The sequence below is a fragment of the Dermacentor andersoni genome, chromosome 1 (genome assembly GCF_023375885.2).
Source record: "Dermacentor andersoni chromosome 1, qqDerAnde1_hic_scaffold, whole genome shotgun sequence".
Classification (NCBI taxonomy): Eukaryota; Metazoa; Arthropoda; class Arachnida; order Ixodida; family Ixodidae; genus Dermacentor; species Dermacentor andersoni.
In genome coordinates this window covers 374,846,956-374,871,629 of record NC_092814.1, presented here as the reverse complement: position 1 = coordinate 374,871,629, position 24,674 = coordinate 374,846,956, and the positions used below count along the sequence as shown (strand labels likewise).

General features: G+C 44.3%; 1 long non-coding RNA gene across 1 annotated transcript in view; it reads left to right on the top strand.

Moving 5' to 3' along the window:
- Positions 1 to 15,193, top strand: part of LOC126518572 (uncharacterized) — a 46,661-nt gene extending 31,468 nt beyond the window's left edge. The window contains exons 2-3 of the long non-coding RNA XR_011892098.1: positions 6,863 to 7,208; positions 14,890 to 15,193. This is a non-coding gene — a long non-coding RNA (uncharacterized lncRNA). The remainder of the gene's footprint in view (positions 1 to 6,862; positions 7,209 to 14,889) is intronic.
- The last annotated feature ends 9,481 nt before the right edge of the window (positions 15,194 to 24,674 follow it).

The following is a 24,674-nucleotide window of genomic DNA, read 5'->3' as shown; positions in this document are numbered from 1 at the left end:
AATCCCACGCTATCACGGCTGTAGGTTTTGTGTATGTCGAACTTTACAAATTTTCTGACGCATTTTACTTGGAGACATTACAGTGTTTTAGTCTGGCGTTTCTACGCTCCGCTCAGCTGCTATATGTACATATATATATATATATATATATATATATATATATATATATATGTGTGTGTGTGTGTGTGTGTGTGTGTTTGTGTATATATATTCGCTTGACTTTGTGAAAGAGATCAATGGGTGTTTTTATTTAGTTTCATTACCCTGAATTTGGCTAGAGGGCGCTGTAACTACGAAAGGTCCGCTCCGCTACGCTAAACGTATAGCTAAATCGCGAAAATCGCCCGCCGCTCCGCTGTGGCTTAACGGGGCAACTTGTAGCGGAGCGGACCGTAAAGACGCTCAACTAAAACATTCCATTCAGTTAGTTCAGTGAAGCCTATGCACCATGTGGCAGACCTTGGTGCTTCGTGATCACTTTTCTCATACGCACAGTGACACAGCGAACACCGACACTATGCGCCGACACTGGATTTTCTGCGACACGGGGCCCTTAACGTGGTCACGTTAAAATTATTCTCGCAGGTAAAGGAAAATGGCAGTAAAGTTTACCGTGAGAAACGTGGAGCAAGTCGAAAACGGTACCTGGCACGATACTTCACCCAGAAATGATTGCCATGTACACACTGGAGCGCTTCATCTATCCGTGCTTCCCTTCTTTCATGCCGCCGCCACGATCGCTCGACCCTACCGTATTTACATCCCTTTCTGGGCATATCCATCTTCGTACAGTGTGCTGCGAAACGCCCTCTAATCCCAGGCTCATTTCGATGCCCGGTGATCTGGTGTCTCATGAATGAAACTGATAAGTCGAAGATGAGACGATGTTCCCGGCGCACATGTCAGCACGGTGAAGCGCGGTGTAACTTTTACTGCATCAAAGATCAAAGCTATCGGCTAAGACGACGGGGCACTGCGGGGAGTGGGGCTATTTCGCGCACGCATACGCGCGCAGCTGCTCTGCTGGCTCAACCATCTAAAACATGGCCTTGGAGATTTGTTCCTACTCGATGAGAGCCACCTATGAAGTTAGGGCGCCACGTATAGCCCAATCAAAGACAAATCGCAGATTTTCAGTAGCCCAAATATAGCCACATAGCCAACTCGCCCAAGTCAACGCCAATTATTTTTTTTTCTGTAGCCCATTTGGGCTATATATGGACAAACCTGCCAACTCTGCTGACCCCGGGACCAAGCGTTGCCCTCCTCACACCACGCCACCCTGGTCTCCCCTCGGAAGCGCAGATGAGATCGCCCACGCGGCTGCGGATGCCTCAGGCCGTCTCCCCTCCGCTTCTCTTCCACATTCCGCATCACGCTTTCACTGCAGACTCCACCTCCACTTTCCTCCTCGCGCACTCTTCTTTCATCTCCCGCTGCGCTCCGCGTTCGCTTTCATCTTTCGCTGTACTCTTTCGCTATTTTAAGCTGAGAAAGAACGCCGACTCTCAACTCATGAACGGGCACCTAAAAGATGCGCTCTAAAATGTTCGAGTGACACGTGCTGGCCTAAGAGCCACAGTAAACACGACGTTACAAATTTTATAGCATCCTTGTTTTTGAGAGGAATGGATGGAGGAAACCATGAAGAAGCGACAGCGAGAGAGCAAGCAAGGTTTGTGAAGGTCGCACAGCTAGATGCGGTGTACTGTGAAGTGCTTTTTGGAGTTTCTAGAGCTAGAGTCGGTGGAATTCGCGGTGTGGGATAGGAAAAACAGCAGTGCGTAGACGTGGCCACATGTGCGGTATCCTCGCGTTTTGTGTGCGTTGGCTGAACAGACGTCTCACAAAGGTTTCCGTTCGTAAGTGGTCCTTGCCACTGGTCATCGGCCTTCGTTAGTGATATTTTTATCGTCGCGATGGCTAGAATTCTCCCTCACGAATGATACTTGCGTAAGAGCTTTTTGGGAATGCGGGCCTTGGAATTTCAGCAGATGAATGCTTGTGATCACGTAACTATATTTCTCGAGAAAAGGACACGCATACCAAATATGGTGTTCTCGCTGAGTAGACATGCAATATGTAATCAAAAGGCACCAGACGCCATTTCATAGTAGCTCAAGCTGTCATTCTTGACTACGTCATGCAATTGCGACGAAGCTTGGAACTTTTTAGTAATTTATAGTGTCCGCACCATCTTTAGTGATATTCAATATGAATTACAAACTTGACAATAACAATGACAATATTTGTCAATCATGGCGAAGGTCAGCAATTAAAGTCATTTTTAGGTTAATCACATCTTTTGAATTTTATTTGTATGTGCAGAGATCAAAAATGGTATCTCGCCTATTATTGCTTAATGCATCGCTGAATCATGTGGGGCATCTGATTCTCATATATTCTCTACACTATGCCTTATTCTGGTATTAGCTTGCAGAGTTTTCCTAGTTTTCTATTTCTAGACACAGATATGATGTGTTAATTGAGAAGAATAATACCGGCAGAAGTCACTGGTAGCTAAGAAGAACAAATGTACAAGGCTGTGTTAGGCATTAGCGTGCTTGGCATAAAATCACGATATACAAATTAGACAAGATTAAATTATATGATGGGCAGGCCTTTACATCGGTATTGCATTCCGCGTTGTAAAATATCTCACGATATGCGAATTTCAACACTGTTTTACGACACATTTTGCGTTTTTGACAAGTTGCCCTAATGATGCGGAGAAGACCATAAATATGACCGCTATGACGCAAACAAACCCTAATTAGCAGGGAGAAAAGCGCAAAGACACAAAACATTATTTGACGAAGTGCTACTTTCCCAGAAGTCACAATTTATGCTGCGAAAAGGGCTTGGGAGAACGTCACCATTCAAGAATAATCTGCGTCGAAACTTCCTATACGAGCATGTCCATTAGCTACGTGTTTATTCTTCTGCAACACGGGCGTGCTAAAGTTCGCTTAGCAAGAACTTTGAGGGCGATCATCAGGATTCATTCGACAATAATGCATTAGCTTTAGTTTTCCATGGTTTAATCCCTCTTGCACGTTCCCGTTTTGTGTGGAATTATGAGACGTGCTAGACTCTTGGTCGCATAGACTCGGCATTACTTTGCCGACATTCTATTAGAGGATTACGCGTGCCCCTCGTAGAAGGCACGGCATCCATCGTTAGTTTTAAATATACAGCACGCAGAACACAAACACCGACATTAACGCAACTACCTGAACACGCGACGTCTCACGACTTGCCCGGGAGTAAAGTGCATCTATTGACGGCCGAGTGCAAGCTGTGGGGGCCACATTCCAGCGCGTTGCATTACCACCCCTTCTTCTATTTCACTGACTCCTCACTAGGTGCCACGGTAGTGCCCTGGGTCCCTTTGACGAGTGGCGAACAGTCAATTAGGGTTTGATTCATTCTACATACGTCATGGACAAATGGCGCAACAGAAGGTCCCCGGACTGAAATACGCGGAAGACATAATACTACTAGCGGACAATGCAAGGGACAAACACCTGCGAATATCTATGGCAGTGCAGGCCTTACGTTTAACACAGAGAAATGGGGAATGATGATCTTTAACGAGAAGACGAATAATTACGTGGTGTCAATTCAACACTAAGACACGCCCACCGTCAAGCAATGTAATTTCCTCGGCGTATAGATAAACGAACGAAACACTTAATCAAGCACTCACCAAGGCAATCTGAAAATGAAGGGGAAGTGGAATGCTGCAATATTAAAGCTGGGACCCATTTGGTGCCACAGTAAATATGAGGCGGTGCCTTGGAATCTGGAAAGGACTAATGGTGCAAGCTCTAACGTTCGCAAATGCCATTCCGTTCCTAAAATCGGACATATTGTCGGGGTTGGAAGTTAACCAAACATCTGTAGGCCGGTTGGCTTTGGAAGCCCGCGTTAGAGCAACAAATGAGGCAGTGAAAGATGACATGGGTTAGGCCTGTCCTGAAGTCAGAGAAGCACAAAGCAGAATTAGGTTTAAAGAAAGACTCAGGAACATGGATAAAAATAAATGGGTGGCTAAAGCGCACAAATATCTGTACCTGAAAAGCGTGGACACAGAGTGAAGAAAGAGCTCATGAAAGTTGGCAACGAATTACAGCGGTATTGAATGTGTAAATAGACAAAGAGGAGTAATCCGAAAGAATGTGAGAGAAAGAGAGATAGCGAATTGGATGCAAAGAATGGGAACGAAAAAGACCATGGAGAGTTACAAAAGTATGAAAAAATTAATTATAAGGGAAGACCTGTACGATGAAAAATAAATAGCAATGTCTTGCTATTTGAGGCTAGAGCTGCATCCCTAAGGGAAAAAAATATACCGGAGCAAATATCCGAAACCAGAGGTGGCATGTATATGGTGGAACAAAAATCCGAGCATGATCAGCACGCCCGACTGGAATGCGAAGGGATTCACCCAGTGAGACCCGAAGGTAACTTACACCTTCCAGAATCGCTTGAATTTCAAGAGAACGGAAGCAACAATTGGTCAGCAGTCGAAATAAGTAAGAAACGCTTAGAGTATTGGTGAAAAAGAAAAGTAGAGATGGGATTGATATGAAAGGAGCCATTGCAGCCGCAAGTAGCGATAAAAGATGCATAGAGAAGTTTGAGAGAAAAAAAAAGGCTTATTGAGATGTCTACAGGAACACTAGAATGAAAAAAGATGTACAGCATACCTGATGAAATCAAGCAGGCTACGTGACTATTTGTCCCCGCCCCGTTTGAAAGGCGATGCCAATAAATCATCATAATCATCCCTGGTGTTATGGGATAATGTCAAGTACGAAGGCATCGATGACAATTTCGTGAAGCAGCTGAGCGAGATACATAGGGACAACCAAGTATAAGTAATTGCATTATGGTAAGATCGGAAACGCCATGAAGTGTTCGAAATTCTCCGTAGACCAAAGAAAGAATTCCCTCTGTCTCTATTGCTGTTCAAGGTCTATATTAAGGGCAGACAAAGACGATAGGAAACCATTGAATTAGTGTTTCATTTAGCTTACATTTGTGTTAGGCAAAGGATGCAACAGAAGCCTGGAGTACGTGTACGACATAGAGGTATTTTCGGACCATGCAAGATGTTTACAGACATGCGAATATGTGTAGCAAGGCAACGGCATATCTAGGCCTTAAGTTTAGCACAGACAAATCAGGAATAATGATTTTTAATGAAAACATGAGTAATCACGTGGCTCGCGAATTCCATTCCGTGCTTAAAATTGGATGTCTTGTTGGGGATGGAAGTTACCCAAAGGTCGGTAGGAAGTTTGCTTTGGGGGCCTACGATAAAACCGCAAATGAGGAAGGGCATGGTGACGTGAGCTAGGTTTCTTTTGAAGACAGAGAAGCGCAAAGCGAAGTGATCTTTGAAGAAATCTGAGAAATATGAACAAAAATAAACGAGCGCCTAAAGTGCCCAACTATCTGCAACTCAAAAGCGTAGACAGAGAATTGATGGAGAGGTAAAAAAAGTTGACAACGAAGTACAGCCTAATTGAAAGTGCAAATAGACAACCAGGAGTCCTCAGAACCAAAGTGATTGAAACAGAGACATTGGAATAGATGCAAAGAATAGAAACAAAAAAAATATCATGGTGGTTTACGAGAATAGCAAGAAAGTAATTAGATGTGAAAATGTGTGCGATAGCAGAAAGGAGTAGTGCCTTCCTATTTCAGGCTCGAGCTGGTTGCCTAAGGACAAAAACATGCCGGAGCGAATATTCCCAACATGATTAGGCGGGCGTCTGCTTCATTAAAAATCCGCACACAACTCAGCACATCCAAATCTAATGCGAAGGCATTGGCCCAGAGACATCCGTAGGGAACACACGCCTTCTAAAAGTGGTTGGAATTAAAGTGGATGGAAGCCATTAACTGGTCAGCAGTCGAGATATGCACGGGATGTTTAGAGTATTTGTGGGAAAAAGGCACGGGAGATATTCTAGGACCGCATCCGATACAGGCATAGGTAAGGGTACAAGGCTGACACAGAAGTTTTAAGGTAGAGGAAAAAAACGACAAAAGTGATGTAGACAAAATCCTGGACGGAAAAGCGTATGTTGCACACCTGATAAGCTCAAGCAGGCTAGGCAACTATTTTTCACAGGCCCGTTTATAAAATATGCTAATAAATCATCTACAACATCATCATCAGCATCCGATAAAGTTAATATAGCCGATGCTGGAAGAAAATTCGCCATATCGCCAGTTGCGCGAGCGCGCAGGCGTGGACGAGGAGATGCAATTAAGACGGGACGCACAATGAACGCGATCCTGAACCTACCTCGGTATGGCGGTGCCATGGAGTTCACGCATCTTCCACCCCACCGTTAACGCACCGGTAATTTTACGTAAAAATGCTATAGACAGCCATAGGATAGTTGTCAAAAAATGTACGAAATGAAATTTTCACATCACCCATACGTACGCCCTACGTATAAATGCTTGCTTTTGCATCATGTTTAAATATTATTATTACAAACGTGAGAGGTAGCAACACGGCGGTGTCCTTGTGGATCCCCTTCCCACGCGTAGAGCAGCAAACTGGACTCAGTCTAGTTAACCTTCCTGCCTTTCCTTTCTCCCTTCTCTCTCTACCTCTCTGTTAGTAAATGGGTCGTTTAGCCCATCGTCGGGATGATCGAAAACACAAAGTTGATCGATCTATATAGATGACACACCAAAATGACTATATCGTATGGTATTTTTTCTGCGGTCGTCTTAAGCAATAAAGGGTTAGTCGTAGGTAATCAATAAAGACAGCGCCAGGTAATGAGATACTGTGGTACTCATATTCGCCTTTCATGTTTCTTTTCATTTGCAGTGACCCCATCTGAGCCGAAGACAGACCTGTTCACAAAGATGCTTCGGCTAGGAACCAGCTTTTTAAAATTAGATCCCATGGCACTACCCGACCAAACGCTGGATTTTTCTTTCTTCGGCCAGGTGTTGCTGCTCGAAGGATCAGTCTCAGGCCTCCGATCGCTTACGCGGACAGGCACGAACATTGTACGAGCGGAAAACGGTACCTTCTGCGCCAGCATAGATGTGGGCACTCAGCAACTGCTTGTAAACTACACGGCCTTGATAACTGCTGCCCGTTTTAGCCACCTGGTCGCTTACATGTCTGCCTCCATTAGTGCAACCAGGATGACCGTCCAGCTCAATGAGTAAGTATGCCTATGCACTTAATGCTGTGCAAAGAAGGTAAAAGAAACTTGGGAAATTAACAATGAAATATTAAATTCTGGGACTTTACTTTCCCAAAGCACGATCTCATTATGAGGCATTCCTGTAGTGGTGGACTCCGGATTAATTTTGGCCACCTAAGGTTATTTGTCGTCCCCCTGCTGCATGGCACGTGGACGTTTTTGCATTTCCCCCTTCGAAATGGGGCTACCGCGGCTGCAATTTGATCCCGCGACTTCGGTGCTTAGCAGCAGTGCTTAGGGGCTATAGGGCTTAACACCAAAGCCGATAAGCCACCGCGGAGGATAATAACAACTACATTTGATCACATTTTGTGAGCCTTCCATAAACTGGGCACATAGGTGGGTGAAAGGCATCTTGCAGGAAGGAACAGGCCATATAATCTGCGCACGGCAACACTCAATCCCGGCGTAGCGACTGTCGTCAACGCAGGACCTAATAACAGTAGGCTGAAACACCCGAGTCTCTGCTGACCTGTTAAAACACAATATATGATTTTGTTTCCCAATGGAAACCAACGCAAATAATTATAAGCTTTTTATTAGTCACGAATTTTTTCTAACGTAATAAGGGCGCTGCTAAAAGCACGTTCACTCTCTGTTGGTAGCATCGAGGTACCGCATCTAGCTCCCATAATGATGACGCCTCTCGGTTGAGCACTCACTGTTAAAGTTCATCAGAGCGTGTCAGCTCATCAGTGCAATAAAACTCCAAGTTAATAAAAACTTAGAGCGCTAAAAACACGAAAAGACGTAGAGAAAGAAACACACACCACACACGCTCACTCACAACTGATGTTTAATGCACATATGGAAAAATACATATATAGAAAGTGGACGCTTCGCGCATGTGAAGATGAGGTATAAAAACATCATGCACCTAAGGCACGTGTGAATATCGATTCATAAAACTGAATTATTTCTCATGTAGTAATATGGATGGTTGGCTTACGCACAGAACGGCATTTTTGCTGATATGATAGGCTTCCGAGATTTCTCGTGTGGTTTGGTTAGGGTGACAGAACAAACTGACTGTGTTTTCGAAGATGGGTTTAGACAGACATGATATACAATGTAAGGCGAGATGAGAGGATGGCGCGCCATTTACTGAATTTCTGCGTTCTCTTAGGCGTATGTTGACACACCTGCCTGTTTGGCCACTGTACATATGATCACAGCTTAGGGGAATTCTGTATACTACTCCTGAGACACAATCGACAAAACGATTGACATGTTTCTGGATGCACTCTCTATCACTCACTGACGTGGCCCGTGCCCTTCTGTACACAATGGAGCACACGCGACTAAGCCTATGTGGTGCAGAAAATACCACCCGAACACCATAACGCTATGCCAGATTTTTTACGCTGTGTATCCAATTTTTCGTTTCCTTCATTTTGAACGGAAGGACGATTCCCGCATTTCTCTTGCTTTGAAATGCGCACGAGCTTTTCACAAACTGATCTGATGAGGTACGTAGGGTAACCCGCGGCCTTAAGGCGTTCCACTGGCTTTCGAAAAGTCGTGCTCAACTTGCGCATTGAAGTTTTTTCCAAGACCGCGCCCAAGCACGACAGAACAATTCCGCGCTTCGCAATTTTTGAGTGGCCCGACGCGAAATATAAGACAGGTTTTATTTATTTATAGTGTCCCGACAAACATGCACCAAGATTTAAATATATGCCGTAACCACGTAGCTAGGAAGAGCCATGGTAATGTTTGCAGTTGCGTGGACATAGTCAGATTTTTTAGTCTTACTTAACCATTCAGCATCCCAAATATTATATTTAGAAGAGAAGTGTCAGTGAGAAAATTGTAGGGCATCATTAAAATATCCTGATACAGCTCTGTGTTCCACAATACGTGCTACACAATAAGTGTTTTTCCTAGAGTGAAAGCCCGCGAATATGCGCAACATTGCCGCACGACTGGCAACTCAAGGCACTTGTATTCGCGGGCTCCCTTCACGCTCGAAAAATTACTTTCATGTAGCACATATTGAGAAACAGAAAGCTGTATGCGGAGTTTGTCATGTTGCCCCATAATTTTCTCTTTGACACTTTTCATCAAATTAAGATATTTGAGAACTTGATTAGGTAATTAAGACTACTTATGTAATTAGGCGTAATGCAAAAAAATAGTCTGTGTATCTCCAAGCGATGGCAAACAACCTTACAATGGTTGTGTCTAACTACGTGGCATTTGTGTGCTGTTTAATCTTGGTGCATGACAGTTGAACACCCTGTATACTGAACGGGAAGAAGCGGAACCAACAGACCCGATTTTTGTTGGTCACAGTCACGTTAATACAACGCACAATGAAACCAAGGAAATGACAGGGTCAATTACTTGTCTTAATTGAAATATAGAAATGATAATTTACCGGGAAATTAGAAGTGAAAGAAAGGTCAACTTGCTCCCGATGAGGTTTCCTCCACTAGGAATGCTGAACGCAAGAAATTGACTAATAATTAAGGTGACATTTCCTAACCCGCATGGGAGCCTCTTTGACAATGAGAAGGAGCCAACATGTTATTCGTGTAACAGTGGTTTCCAAACTTGGCCCGGAAAATCAGCACATAAAAGGGGAGTCTTACGGTCATTCCGACTGAATGTATCCACATTTGTTTAACAGTTACCTCACAGTCATGCGCTTTTCTAGTATCGTTTGTTTTTCCCTACAGGTGCTCTGGCGAATTACACAATGTTTTTTTTTTATTTCGATCCCTTTAAAATAAACTACCAAATTTACTTCATTTGCATAAGACCTAGTGAATTTTCTGCCCGACAGGACAGCGCCCGTGATGTCGTCGTCTTTCTTGTGTGTGTTGTTTTTTGGCGCAAAATCTTTTCAGTATGCAAGATCACCAACTAGCCCAGCACTTAACTCTTCTAAAGACAGGACTTCGTTTGCAAGAAGGATCGCAGCACTGCATTCGCTTTTGAAACTATTTACTTACAACTTCCTCGTCATAAACACAGTCCTTAACTTCCATCATGAACTCATGTAGCGAAGTAGAAAAGAATTGCCATATAAAAGTCCAGCTACGGGCTTGTGCAGTTTAAACTGGCCATGTAGACCGAATTAGCTACTGTCAAATTATTCATTCAGTTTGCCTAATTCACAGCGCTCGCGGTACCGCGAAGCCCGGAAAAATCGGTCCAACGCCTTCGTGACGTGAAAGCGTAGCCAAGAGAAGAATGTGCCGCCACACTTCCGTCTTCCCACGAACCGCCTCCGATTGGCGGTTGACGCAAATACCGATGGGACATATGACGACTTAAACAGCAGGAGCCGGCCACCGCTTTATCGCGTGGTATCGCGAAGCTTTATATTACACCGCTCTGGGGCGTCACAAGAGGATCGCACCTTGAGTAACACTTCGCAGTATGCACCATGCGTAATGAGGCAAATCGAACGAAGGATTTAACACCAGTTATTCGGCTCTGCATGGCCAGTTCAAACATTAGAAACTCAGAACAAGGTTTTTTGCCAATTTCATTCGTATCTCCAATGTAAACCTGAACAATGAAGCTTTAAAGCAAGGAGTAATTTATTTAATCAGTATAATTATTGAATGGAGTGCTTTGGAGTTTCTTCCAAACGATGTCCACCTGGGCAAAATATTCATCATTATCGTTGTAATTGGAGTAGACGATACGCAGTTTTCTTAAAGGTGTTCGCGCTAAATATATAAATTTCCTGACACGTGTTTGTTACGTGCTCCACCAGGGACCTTCGTGGCCTTACGTTTTCTCTACGTGATTATCGCGTTGCTTCCATTCCATTGCGAAATTACCGGCCGGCATCGCCTACGTGATGATGTACCGTATAGTCTACACGTAGGACCACGTATACCACTCTTATTTCGGCAACCGATGCTTCGCGTCCACCAGCGCTTGCTGCACATTCTCTGTAGGAACGCGCTTTATTTGGACGTGGTAAGGGCGTATCGCGCATGCTTTGCCGCTTTGCTATTCGAACGGACGTGACGAACCGCCGCTCGCTTAGAGGTGACAGCATGCAGTGAGAGCCCTGCCGTTCGGTGGCAATAACTGGGTTTACACAGGCGTGCGGCTAACCACAAGATAGCGTGCCGCGTACCATGTTATAGAGGTCCAGCCTTTGCATGCATTCATGCACTAGTTTAGGAAACCCCTGGCTTTGCGCACACTTCCGCACGATGGAGAAGCGTTGAAACCACGGCCCCTTCCTCGTGATCATAAGGGCCGAGAATGGGAGTCGGCTTGTGTTCGATAGTCAATTAGATGGCAGCTAACGCACTGCTAAAATGCATTACCAAAGAACGAACTGCTTCCTTATGCCTAATTCGAAAGCAGTTGTCGGCATAGTGAAAAAAATGTAAACGAAATAAATGAAAACTAAACCTTAGGGGCCGGTTCAAAGGCAGCGAGAACGTGCTTCAAAGTAATGTAGATTGCCAAAGTATTGTGTTGTTCTCATTAATTTGGATTTGTTAACGTTTAGTGTGATTCAGAGGAAGCTTTAGCTCGGCGGCTCCCATATAAATACATGGGAACAGAATTCACAAGAACATACGCTTGGGTTTCTTGGCATTGCATTGCTCTAACCAAACCACACGCTAGACGGGTAGCTCTTACTGCGCGAAAGCACGCGACTGCTCGGCACTGTTTGATGAATGCATTATATTGTGCAGGCATCGCGATCGTCATGCGCGAGACAGTTGCGGCTGAACAAATAGGCTTAGGTAGGGAGCGGGACTCGTGCATCAGCTTCCCTTCGGGTCATCTTTTCCTCGACACTAGCGCTCAATTTCTCCCCTGGCGGGAGCATTCCGCTTCTCTCTGGTGTTTGTTTGCACCGCTCATTTCCGAGATCACGTTCCTGCTGTATGTGCAACGTATTGTATGCGATCCCACCCTCGCTTTCCAGAGCCACGGTCGCTGTGAAACGGATCTTCCTCTGTGCCATCATTCTCGCTCTTAACGCAAGAACAGCGCTCGCGCTCCAACGCGGCCTTGCCAGAGCATTGGTGACGCAGCAAACGCGTCGGAACACACTGCGCGTTGGTTTCTCGAGCCACATTTACTGAATGCAACCGGCACTCACGGTTCGCGCAATGGTGACGTCTGCAGCAAAAAAAAAAGAAATTAAACGCGCGCGTCTGTTTGCAGTTAAACGACGACGCCACCGGGTGGCGATCCCATCTTCTATAGCACTCACTAAGAAAGACCTCGACTATCTCCAGAATACGTGCAGACGGTAGGGCTCATGATTTGTCTCTATCAGTGTTAGATTCCGTGCGCATGGGGGATAGCTGGTTAGATAGTAGAACAGGTTGCACATGTATATGTATAAAGATATTACGCCTTTTGTCCAAATAGGATTGTTAGAAATAGAGCACTATTGTCTTAATCTTTTTATCTGTGTATGTTTCTTTCACGCTCTTGCTCCTACATAAGAATGGAGAAATGCTTTTTCTCGGCAATCAGTTCCCCGAATTTCGTGTGGTTTGCTACATATAAAAGAAAATAAAAGGTTGAATTTTGTGACTGCGGGAAGGAAGCTTTATTTGCGCCGCAAAATTTTCTAGCAAAAATTTTGAAAACAAAAACTAAAAAAGAGCAAAAGAACTTGAAGCACCGAGTTTCCAACTCTTTCACTCAGTTATAATGATATGACAATAATGTCAACTGCACCTATTACTATTAGTGCATCTAAAGCAGAGAAAACACTGTATTATATATACGTACGCTATCCAACAGCAGTCCAAATATAACGGAAAATTGTCGCTAAAACTGCGGTAATACCCTCACAGGCATTGTAACTGTCTTACGTAAGCTGTAAACATAAATATCAAGTTTCTCCTTGCAGAATGGATTTTGCGCTCATAGACACGCACCTAGAATGGCGTTGCAAGACACCTCCGTTGATCTCGCGACAGACATGTGTGTGTCCGTCAGTTTAATAACTATTCCGCAATGTATAGCCAACTCGACCAAATCGCCACTCTGAAAAGGTTGTCCGCTTTGTGCGCTTTAACATATGCAGTTTGCCCCACAGCAAATTATCTTTTGTTTCACAGCTGCGGCTTCGAATACTGCCTTACATTTCTTTGGAACTTACTGCGTACAAGTTGTGTAAAAAGTATCAAAATTCTGCTAAATCAAAAACTCTCATTTCTACTAATACACTTTCTTGCGGGAGTTGGTTCATAACTGAAGAGAAAAACAGAAGCCGGAAAGAAACTCGGACGAGAAAAGTACAGAGGTCTGGCGCTTCTCCTTGGTTGGAAAAATATGCCCCAGTAAAACAGAGAAGAAAATGTTTTGCTACACCATATTTCTCCTACATTGGGCAAGCCCCAGTCCTCTGTACTCGTCTCATCTTTGTTTCTTCCGCGCTTATGTTCTTCTTCTGATTCATTCAGCTGCTAAAATTTACCTTTTTCACTTACATGCAACACATTTTCTTCAAATCAGCACAGTGCTTGGCTCATGTCAATATTGCTACGTTTTATATGTATTTGAATACAGAAATTGGTGTTGGCTTTGAGCTACAGCCCTCTTAAATAGTGGCGACCGCACGATGAAGGCAAAACCCGAGCCTAGGGGCCTGCGAGAACTGAGAATTTCTGGTTTCGGTAGCGACTTTACAGTACTTTCAACAACATGCGTTCTGCGCAGTCAATTCACGTACGGCAGAGCAGAAGACCTTGTGCCTGGATAATCTTTTTTTTTTTTTTTTTGCATCGCAACAGGGAACACAACAGGAAGGCAAAGCTCAAGGCACAAGCACGAACAAAGCATTTTCGAAGGCATACGCAATAAACATTGCTTATGTTATAAGGGAGTTTTTCAGCATGGAGCTCAACAACACAGAGATGTAGCTGAGTATTACGACGCCATTGCAAAGCAGTTCCAAGAAGCCCATCTCTATATCTCTATCTAATCTATCTTCCCCAAGCAACAGCTCTGGGGAAGATAGATTTGCTCGTTGTTACTCACCTTTAAAAATGCTTTGCTGGCCAGCAGGCGAGGGCGCCCACTGCTCAGCAGCAGTGAACAAGAGGCGGGCACAAAGGTGCTTTCACGATCGTGAAAGCAGGTGGATCCCTTAGCGTCGCAAAGCCAAATGCGTCAGCGATGCCGTAACAGCCAGCGGGACGGGGTTGGCGGGTTGCGCCACTTTCAGAACCCTCAACTGCGTGGCGGAATGCTAACACTGCGAAACGCACCAATAAAGCAGGCGCTAAGGATGCTAGAGCTCGAGCAGAGCCGGGAATCCGATGGTGGTGGTAGATGGCGGTGATACGCGTGTTTCTTTCGTATAAACTTAGTCTGCCAACAACTATGCCGTTCGTATTTTAATTTCTATGACGTTCCTAATTGCTTCGGCATTTTGCAACGTAGAGTAGTTGCTACAATGTAGTGGGGTACTAGACGAGCTCGAAGTATATACATATTTCTTTTCTTGCAAAGAGTGATCGTCGATTTCGCATATTCGTAATTAAACTAGGAAAGCATTCAGAAAGCTTAATTTCGTGGAAGCCCGGTATTTTAGTATTGAATAGCTCATCCTATCATTTCTCTGAGTGCAAAGTTGTCGAGTGTGATATTATTATGCCGCGTTTTTATTTAAATTTCTCGTATTTTGCAGGACTGATGCCGGTGAACTTCAACTCGGTGGTTTCAAACTAATTAAATTCGATGGACTGGAAGTCAAACTTGCAGCAGTAAGGCATGGAGACTTTCTGATTAACACCATTATAAATGCTGCTACAAGTCTCTTTAGGGGCGTCTTGAAGAAGACAACTGAACAAATGATTGTCAAACATATCAGATCTTCTCTTAACGACATAAACAAGCTTTTATCTGCACAAGCGTAGGCTAAAACCGCTAGGCAATGTGATTACCGCTGACGACTGAATGTGTTGGAAAAAATAAAGCGTACTCTAGAAATACAGATGTCCATTACTTCAACTTCACTTTCAATTCGTGTAATCGGATTCTGTGCCAGCATACGACGGAAACATAATATTTATGCGTGGAATCAAAGAGGCACTTCGAATGCAATGTTATATAACAGCCAGCGGTGAATTGAAATAAAACAGCTAATGACGACTCCAAACAACTCGTAACTGAGATCACCACACGGAATGATGCATCCGCACTTAGGAACCACAATGCGTGTAATGATAAAATGTGCTTGTCTACGGGCTCTTGTGCCCATGTATTCTTCCTTTTCAAAATGTTTATTTCCTCAATGTTTATTGCATGCATGCGTCGTGCTCGTATACTGTATTAACTTCAAGCTATGCATTTGTGCTTACTACTTTTTCTGCTATAATTAATTTATATTCAAATGCCAAATAGGAAAGCGTTCTTTAAATAACCGACAGCTTAACTTCAATGAAATTGTCTGTGTTTATAGGCCTAGAGTATTTTGACATCTATTCGTCAATAACTAACTGATGCATAAAATAGGATGCTGAGTTCATGGTGGCGCGTGTAATCCCAGCCGCTGCGGTCACATTCAGATGGGGGCGGAATCTAAAAAAGATGCCATGTACCTTACAATGTGGACACATTAAAAAACCGCTGGGGATCAGAATTACTCCTATGTACCCCACTACGGCGTGCCTCATAACGAGACTGTGGCTTTGCCATGCAATATCCTGACATTAAATTTTTAATAATGCATGAAATTATTGAAACTTCCAACACATTCTTTTACAACAAAGGTGGTAGATAGAAAGGACCACTGATTATTCAAGATCGGAACATTGAAAACACATGAATGAAGTTAATCTGAGAAGTTTATTCGTGCGTTTCATTTTTGGCGCATGAACGTAAGTCGGTGCGAGTTAACTAAAAAGTACAGACTATTATCTACACCCGCCACTTCCGGCTTACTTTATCACTCTAAGAAATACCCCACCTGGAAGTTTCTGAACATTTCCTCTTGCTTTGAAGCTCAATAAAAGGATGGCAAAATATATTTATCTATGATATGCTGCAAACATGATATGATACGATGTAAATCGCATACGATATCCACTGTAGAACATGTGTCATGGTTTGTCGCCGAACTTCATTATAGCAGCATAAAACTTAAACATGGCCAGGAATTAGGGACATAGATCGCCTCTAGCGGCCGCCCCTCCAAACATGCGCGTTTTCTTTGGCAGAGCGTCGTTTTTCGCGAATAAAGCTTGTTTCAGATGATGCGATTTTCGTCGCATGCGACGCAAATCGCAGTCGCAGTGCCGAGCCCCCGAGTTTCAGGTGCGACTAACAGGTTGGTAGCACAGTCGCACAGCAGCACCGTCGCAGCGATAGCTGCTATTTTACGTCGACCTTCCGCCCCGCCGAGAGCTATTTCGCGGTTTGTTTTGGGTAACGGCGCCTCGCTCAACGGGTGCAATGCACGGAGACGTAAATTGCCGAATTCGGTACGTACGAGAGGGGAGAATAGAATCTTGTACCGCAGATTCCAGTGTCCCTTTTCTATGCGTTTGTTCACACGCTACTCAGCAACTCAAGTGCAATTTCACGTTTGCTTCATATTCCTTTGCGAGTTGCCAATACTACGAGGTGCTCGATCTCCACTAGGCGATCCCTACCACGGCGGCCGCATTTCGATGGAGGAGAAATGCGAAAACAACCGTGACTCAGATTTAGGTGCACGTTAAAGAACAACACGTGGTCGAAATATCCGCAGTCCCACACTACGGCCTGCTTCATAATCATATCGTGGTTTTGGTACGAAAAGAACTCAAATTTATTTAACTTTTAATTTTTCCGCACGAGGCGACAGTGCCTTTTGGGATCGTCACAATTTTCTTTGGTTGACATGCATCCGCTCTTTGGTTGATATGCAACCACTCTCTTTCTGTCTGTTAACGTTACGCCTAGCAATCTTCGTTCCATCGCTCTTTGCGCGGTCCTTAACTTGTTCTCAAGATTCTTTGTCAGTCTCCAAGTCTCTGCCCAATATATCAACACCGGTGAAATTCCCTGATTGTACACCTTCCTAGTCAATGATAATGGTATGCTTCCAGTCAGGAGCTGACAATGTCTGCCGTATGCGATCCAACCCATTTTTGTTCTAAGAATTTCCGTCTCATGATCAGGGTTCCCTGTGATTAATTGACTTAGGTAAACATACTCCTTCACAGACTCTAGGGGCTGACTGGCAATCCTGAGCTCTTGTTTTTTTTTGCCAGGCTATTCATTATTACCTTTGTCTTCTGCATATTAATCTTCAAACCCACTCTTACACTCTCTCTGTTAAGGTCCTCAATCATTTGTTGTAACTCGTCTACAGCGTTGCTGAATAGAACAATGTCATCGGCAAACCGAAGGTTGCCGGTATTCGCCGTCGATCCTTACTCCTAAGCCTTCCCAGTTTAATAGCTTGAATACTTCTTCCAAGCACGCAGTGAATAGCATTAGAGAGATTGTGTCTCCCTGTCTGACCCCTTTCTTTCCAGGTATCTTCGAGCTTTTCTTGTGTAGAACTAAGGTAGCTGTAAAACCACTGTAGATATTTTCCAAGGTATTTACGTAAGCGTTCTACACTCCTTGATTACGTAATGCCTATATGATTGCTGGTATGTCTAATGAATCAAATACCTTCTTGGTAATCTATGAAAACCATATAGAGAGGCTTATTGTAGTCTGCGGATTTCTCGATAACCTGATTAATGACGTGAATGTAACCCATTGTACAGTATCCCTTCTTGAAGCCAGCCTGTTCCCTTGGTTGACTAAAGTCCAGTGTAGCCCTTATTCTATGCGAGATTATTTTGGTAAATGTTTTATACAATACTGGGAGTAAGCTAATGGGCCTATTATTTTCAAATTATTTAAGTCTCCCTTTTTGTGGATTAGTTTAATGTTTGCATTCTTCCAGTTTTCTGGGACAATTGCAGTCGAGAGAGACATCGTATAAAGAGCTGCAAGTTTTCCAAGCATTATGTCTCCTCCATCTTTGATTAAATCGACTGTCAATCCATCTTCTCCTGCCGCTCTTCCTCGTTTCATTTCTTGCAAGGCCCTTCTGACCTCATCGCATGTTATAGGAGGAGTTCCTGTATCTTGTTCATTACTTTCTATAAAGGAGGTTTCCTTACTCCTCTGGACATTGTACAGGTCAGTATAGAATTCTTCCGCTTCTTTTACTATATCATCATGATTGTTGATGATATTGCCCTGTTTATCTTTCCGTGCATACGTCTTGGTTTGTCCTATGCGAAGTTTCCTTCTCACAGATTTCAGTTTGCGTTCATTTCTTACGGCTTCTTTGGTCTTTCTCACGGTATAGTTTTGAATATCACTTATTTTCGCCTTGTTGATCAGTTTTAACAGTTGCGCGAATTTTATCTTATCTCTTCAGTTGGACACTTTCAATCTTTGTCGTTTCTTTATTAGCTGCTTTGTTACTTGGGAGAGCTTGCCTACTCGTTGCCTTGGCGCCTGGCCTCCCACTTTAATTGCTGTGTCTGAAGCCAGCCTAGTTACGATTTCATTCAGTAACTCTGTATCAGCATCATCTCTCTGTTGTAAGGCTACATATTTGCCTCTTACTGCCTCTAGATTGACCTGTTTCTTCTTGAACAATTTTGCTCTTTCTTTCTTCAAATCGAGGTGAATGCCGTCACACCGCCACATCTCTCACGTGATTGACTGCACTGTGCCATATGGCTCTAGAGCTTCAACAATCCGTCTCTGTTCGAGGTGTGGGGGAAGCAAAGAAGCTTCATCTTGACATTTTTGCATTCCGGGTCTATGACAAGTCACTTGAGGCCCTTCACCAGCAACTCGCGTTTGTCGACAAGTTTCTGTTTCGCGATGCTGGTGACACATGTGACTAACCACAGATGACTCATCTGGTATTGTCCAGCGCCGAGGATATCAGTTGCATTTAGCACTGAAAGGAGTGCATCGCGAAAGTCCGGGGCCCGATATGGCCGCCCTGCCAGGTCAGCATGCAGGAATACTGAATTGAGAACGGTATTGCCAGTCAGTAGACGAAGGAGAACGACTTTATAATTACCGGAATCAGTAGTTGACGGTGGGTGTGATCCTCGGCCGAGGGCCGATGCGCTGTTTCCAGCGGAGCTCATCGCAAACGTGGCCGTTCGAACAAGCCTCTTCTTCTTCCTCTTACCACTTCACCACCTGAACTTTGAAAAAAGTTCAGATTTTTTGGTTTGGATTATGGGTCACAATGCCATCACATTACGCAGGCATTTATTGGAAAGAAGATCTGCGTCATTTAGGTGTGCCTCTCTCACAGTATACAAATATCAACACTCACTGGTTCGGAGAAGTTGGCAAAATTCAACGTAAAGTGAATTCATGGCGAGGGCGGAATTTGTCAATGTTCATTCGTGCTGTAGTGTGCAACGTGTTCTTAGCTTCCCATCTTATGTATGTGCTGCAAGTACTGCACTGCTCACGACTTCGCCTTCAAGCACTGCATCGCGTATTTGCCACATTTATTTGGAGTTCGAGTTGTGAATCGATGCGGCACGACAATCTGTTCCTCCCCCATCAACGTGGTGGTTTAGGATTACTCCACTTCTTCGTCGGGCAAATTGTTTCTCGCCTGTTTTTCTTTCGAGACAGTGACCATCCGTTTTTGCGTGAAATGTTGCAACTCCGTTTAGTTCATTCAGTTCCTAATATAGTAGTGTCATCAAATGTCAAAGATGTCCCACAGGCTCCTTGGAGCTTTCTCAAGGAGGTTGTTGACACATTTCTTTTCTTGAAAGTTAGATTCAGCCTGGAGTACGTGTTCACTGCCAGTCGAAAAGCAATTTCTGCGGCACTGGTGGACTCTATTTTCCCAGATCCTTTGTATCGTGCACCTTATTTAAGCCGACCCTATCAGGATGTACTGAAGCCCGTTCGAAAAATGTGTGTACCTCCTGGAGTAAAAACATTTTTCTGTAAATTACATTCGGAAACAATCTCTGTTAAAACGTGGTTGAATTCGAGGGGTTGCTTTGTGTCGTGGTCAACAGACTGTCGACTCTGGCCACGTGCCGAAACCATAGATCACTTTTTCCTACACTGCAGGGACGCTGTACTTCTTTTTTTGGGGACATTCTCCAACGGACGCTTACAAAATACATTTACATGGCTCCATATTCAATTAGGTTTGTACCGTTTAAGGTTACGGGTGGTCCTCCCTATAACATGTTCATATTACCTGGTTTATATAGCCTATGGAGAAGTAGACATTGTGATCGCCATGCCGAAAGCCCGCGATCTACAAAATCCTTTTTCGCGAAAGTGCTGCTTATATAAGAAGTGTGTACGCTGCGCAGGCACCTCTTCCAGACTGGATTCACTTGTTGGATGCATGTGTGTGTTTGCCTCAGTTTTAAGTGTATAGTTGTGTCCACTTTGTAATATACCTTCAGTTTTGTTTTCCATGTAATAAAAAAAAATTCATCGATCCGAACATGTCTTTGGCTTTACATTTTGGCCATGTCCATAGTGAAAATCGTTGTCTGCGTTGATGTTTCCATTTGCATTTTAAGAGCCAAGATCCGCTATCACTTCACCGCGTCAACTGCAGTATCTCTAGAAGAGCAAAAGTGTTGTTACCATCGACAGGTACATCGTGGAGTGCTAGAACATCGATTTTGCTTTACAATATCCACATTAAACAAGAAAATCAAAAATAGACAACGGTGACTGTTAGGGTTCTTACTGCTAATTTCGACAGTTGCCTCTCGCCCTTTACACTTTTAAGCGCGTATATAATTCGTGTGTTCAATGCAAAATACCTATATCAACATTCGTGGATGAGTGTTCATTCTGACAGCATACTGGCTTCTCACGGCAGCGCTGTACCAGAATAATGAGACCTGAGCGAGACAGCTTTTCACGCAACTTTGTGGAACAAACCAAAACTTGTTTCTCGCTTCCCAAAAGCTTATGCAATATTTCTGGGAAATTAACTGATGTGTCAGTGTCACAACACATGCAAGTCCACAGGCCTGTGTGCCACATCTTACCAAATAAAACAAAAAGGATACGCAGCCATTCCCGCAGAGGGTATGATTTTGATGAGGCCGGTGTTGCGTTGCTGGTACCTTGTCGTCACGGCACAATTATAACAATTGGCCACGTCGACTTTATTACCGGTGTCGGTGCTATCAGCATTGCCGGCTTCTGAGAATCACGATTGACTACCGCGCAAGAGAAAATTACAGTGTACACCACCGATGCGAAACTGATATACAATTTTAAAGCGTCGCGATGGGAAGCGCTTCTGCCGCGGTGTCACAACTCATGTCGCTGCGACAGAAAGTGGCACATTTCTAACGCCACGACAGAAAATGTGTAGTCCCGACAAAGAGTTCCTGTTGCGACGTCAGAATCGCTGTTGCAATAAAACGTTGTTGTTGCGACTTCAGAAACTCTTGTTGTCGCCACAGAACATTTGTGTTGCGACTTCAGAACTCTGGGCCGTCGCGACCGAATGTTTCTGTTGCGACGTCAGAATTAGTGTCGTAGCGTCAGAGTCGCTGTCACTATATAAAGCTGTTGTTGTGACTACAGAACTCTTGTTGTCACGACAGAACGTTTCTGTTGCGACTTCAGAACTCCTCGTCGTCGTGACAGAATCTTTCTGTTGCGATGACAGAATTTCTGTTATAACGTCAGAATCGCTGTCACGATAGAAAGCTGCAGTCACGACTTCAGAACTATTGTTTTCGCGACAGAACGTTTCTGTTGCGACATCAGAACTCTTGGTCTTCGCGAAAGAATGTTTCTGTTGCGACATCCGAGTTTTTGTCGTAACGTCAGAAATGTCTGTCGCAACTACAGAAACGTCAGGAACTTTTGTCGTACAACAGAAATTTCTGTAGTCGCGACAGAAATTTCTGTAGTTGTGACAGGAATTCCTGTTGTCTTTTTCAACTGGGAGAAGACAAAGATAACGATCAATAGCCTTGCAAGGGAACACCGTGACGTCCACGTTCGGCCCCGCTGGAACCTGGTTGTCCCTGGTCCCTGCTGGCCTCGACAGAGCGACCGTTTCGTTGACCTGCAGTGGTGTTTTGGCTGAGTATCGGGTGGTTTAAGGTGTCTCAATAACCATATTTTAGTTCCTGGTTGATTGGCATTCCTTGCGTCAGCCGTCTTGAGCTGATGTCGACCAGTTCTCCTGGCCAGGCGCGATCCGCCTGGTCAGCATCCCTGCCACCTAATGAATTGCCCATAGATTTATTTTTTCGCAGTGGCGTCAGCACCATTCCTGTGGCGCTTGTGCCTACCAATGGAGGTTCCATCAGGATCACGAATCCACAGGCTGTCCAGAAGGCACTTAAGGCCACGTCCAACCACTTCCAGACCATCACTGATGTGCGAGCGTTCGGACGGGGAGGTATAGTGTGTCGTTCACCCGACCAGACCTGTGTAGAAAACCTCTTGAAATGCACTTCATTTGCTTCCACCCCGGTGAGTGCTTATATTCCGCCTCACCTTGCGTGCACCAAGGGTCTTGTACGGGGCGTAGACTCCCGATTAAGTCCTACTGAAACCCTGGACAAGCTATCCGCAGCAGGCGTCATTGCCATCTACTGTTGCAATCGACTGGCCAATAACGAGAGGGTTCCGACAGAATCTGTTATTGCAACGTTTGTGGGCACATCATGTCCATCTGAAATAAAGGTGTGGCCTCTTGTGTTCCGTGTAGAGCCGCTTGCGTCACGTCCAATCCAGTGTAAGAATTGTTGGAGATTCGGGCACAGCGCAGGAGGATGTAAGTCTAGCTTGCGTTGCCGCACCTGTGGGGATGGTCATTCTTCAAGTGAATGCTCTACTCAATCTCAAAAGTGCTGCCTCTGTGGGGGAGAACACCCAGCAGACTATTCGAACTGCTCAGCTCGCGCTCAAGAAATACAAATTCTTGAAATAATCGACCGCCGTCGTTGCTCCCGAAGAGATGCAACTTCAGTTATCAAAGACAGGGCCTTCGGATACTCTGGTGTTACAGCGCGCAACACTCCAAGCATGGATCTTAACCTCTCAGAAGCAATTGACTCTGCTGTGGAAAAAGCAATGGCTAAAGCTATGGACAAATTGATATCCAGTCTCTCTGATTGCTTAGCACAAATCATTTCCAGCCACATGATGCAAATATTGCAGCCCAATAAGACACCAATGCAGTGCCCAGTATCTAACGCCACACCTCGAACGCCTAGCAACGAGGTAGAGACGCCTTCCACAGTTGCAGAATATTCCACAGACACTACTTCGGTAGTCCAAACACGCGAGGATGAGCCCTCTTATTCAGACACTGTTATTGCCACAGACATGGAACTTGACACTCGAGCTCCCAAACGTATGGGGTTCCCAATTTCAAAAACTGTGAAACCAAAATCAAAAAAGAGTCAACCAACTCCTGTGCTTACAGAAAGTATTCTAAAGGCGGCAGTTGCCGCTGCTGTGCGTTCTACACCATTGGACAGTTGAAAGTGCTGCAGTGGAACTGTCGTTCTATATTTTCAGCTTCAACAGATTTATCTTGCCTATCTGTTCAATTCAATCCAGATATCTTACTTCTTCAGGAAACGTGGCTTTCACCAGAGCAAAATTTTCATCTAAAAGGTTTTCGGTCCTTCCGATTAGATAGAGACTCGCGAGGTGGAGGATTAATGATACTTGTTTCCAGTAAAATTTGTCACAAGGCAAAAATTTCTTTTCAAATCATGGACTGCGACTGTGAAATTTTGGCCATAGATTTATGCCTCCCAGGATACCATCCATTTTCAATTATAAATGCTTATTTCCCCAGCGGCGTGCAAAGTACACGTCAACTTGATAGGGCTGTGGCTGCCTGTAGAAAAGAAATTTTGTTTGTAGGGGATTTCAATTCGCATCACGTGTCGTGGGGGCAAAAAACAGATGTGTGCGGTAAGCGACTATGGGAGTGGACGATTGATAGCCACCTTTCATGTCAGAACACAGGACAAGTAACGTTTGTTAGAGGACCCTTCCGTTCAGTGTTAGATTTGACATTTTGTAGCGCTGGCATCAAGGTTTTGTCGTGGGTAGCGGTTGAATCAGCAACCAACAGTGATCATCTTCCTGTGTCATTTGAAATCAATTGTCCAATAACATCTTTAGAATACCAGGCATGCACATTTATGGACCATACGAAATTTAAGACTTTCTTGCGTTCTGCCGTTTCGAAACTCGCCAATGCCAATGATAAGGAAATCGCTTCAACCATTTGCTCAATTCTAGAGGATTCCCGGAAGCAAGCTGAATTTGTCATCCCTTCGGCTAAAGGCACCGCTTGTCGTTGGTGGAATAATGAGTGTACGCGGGACTATAGAAAAAGAAAGGCCGCTTGGAAAATGCTTCTGCATAATCAGTGCCCGACAAATTGGAAAAATTATCAGTTTCATGCTG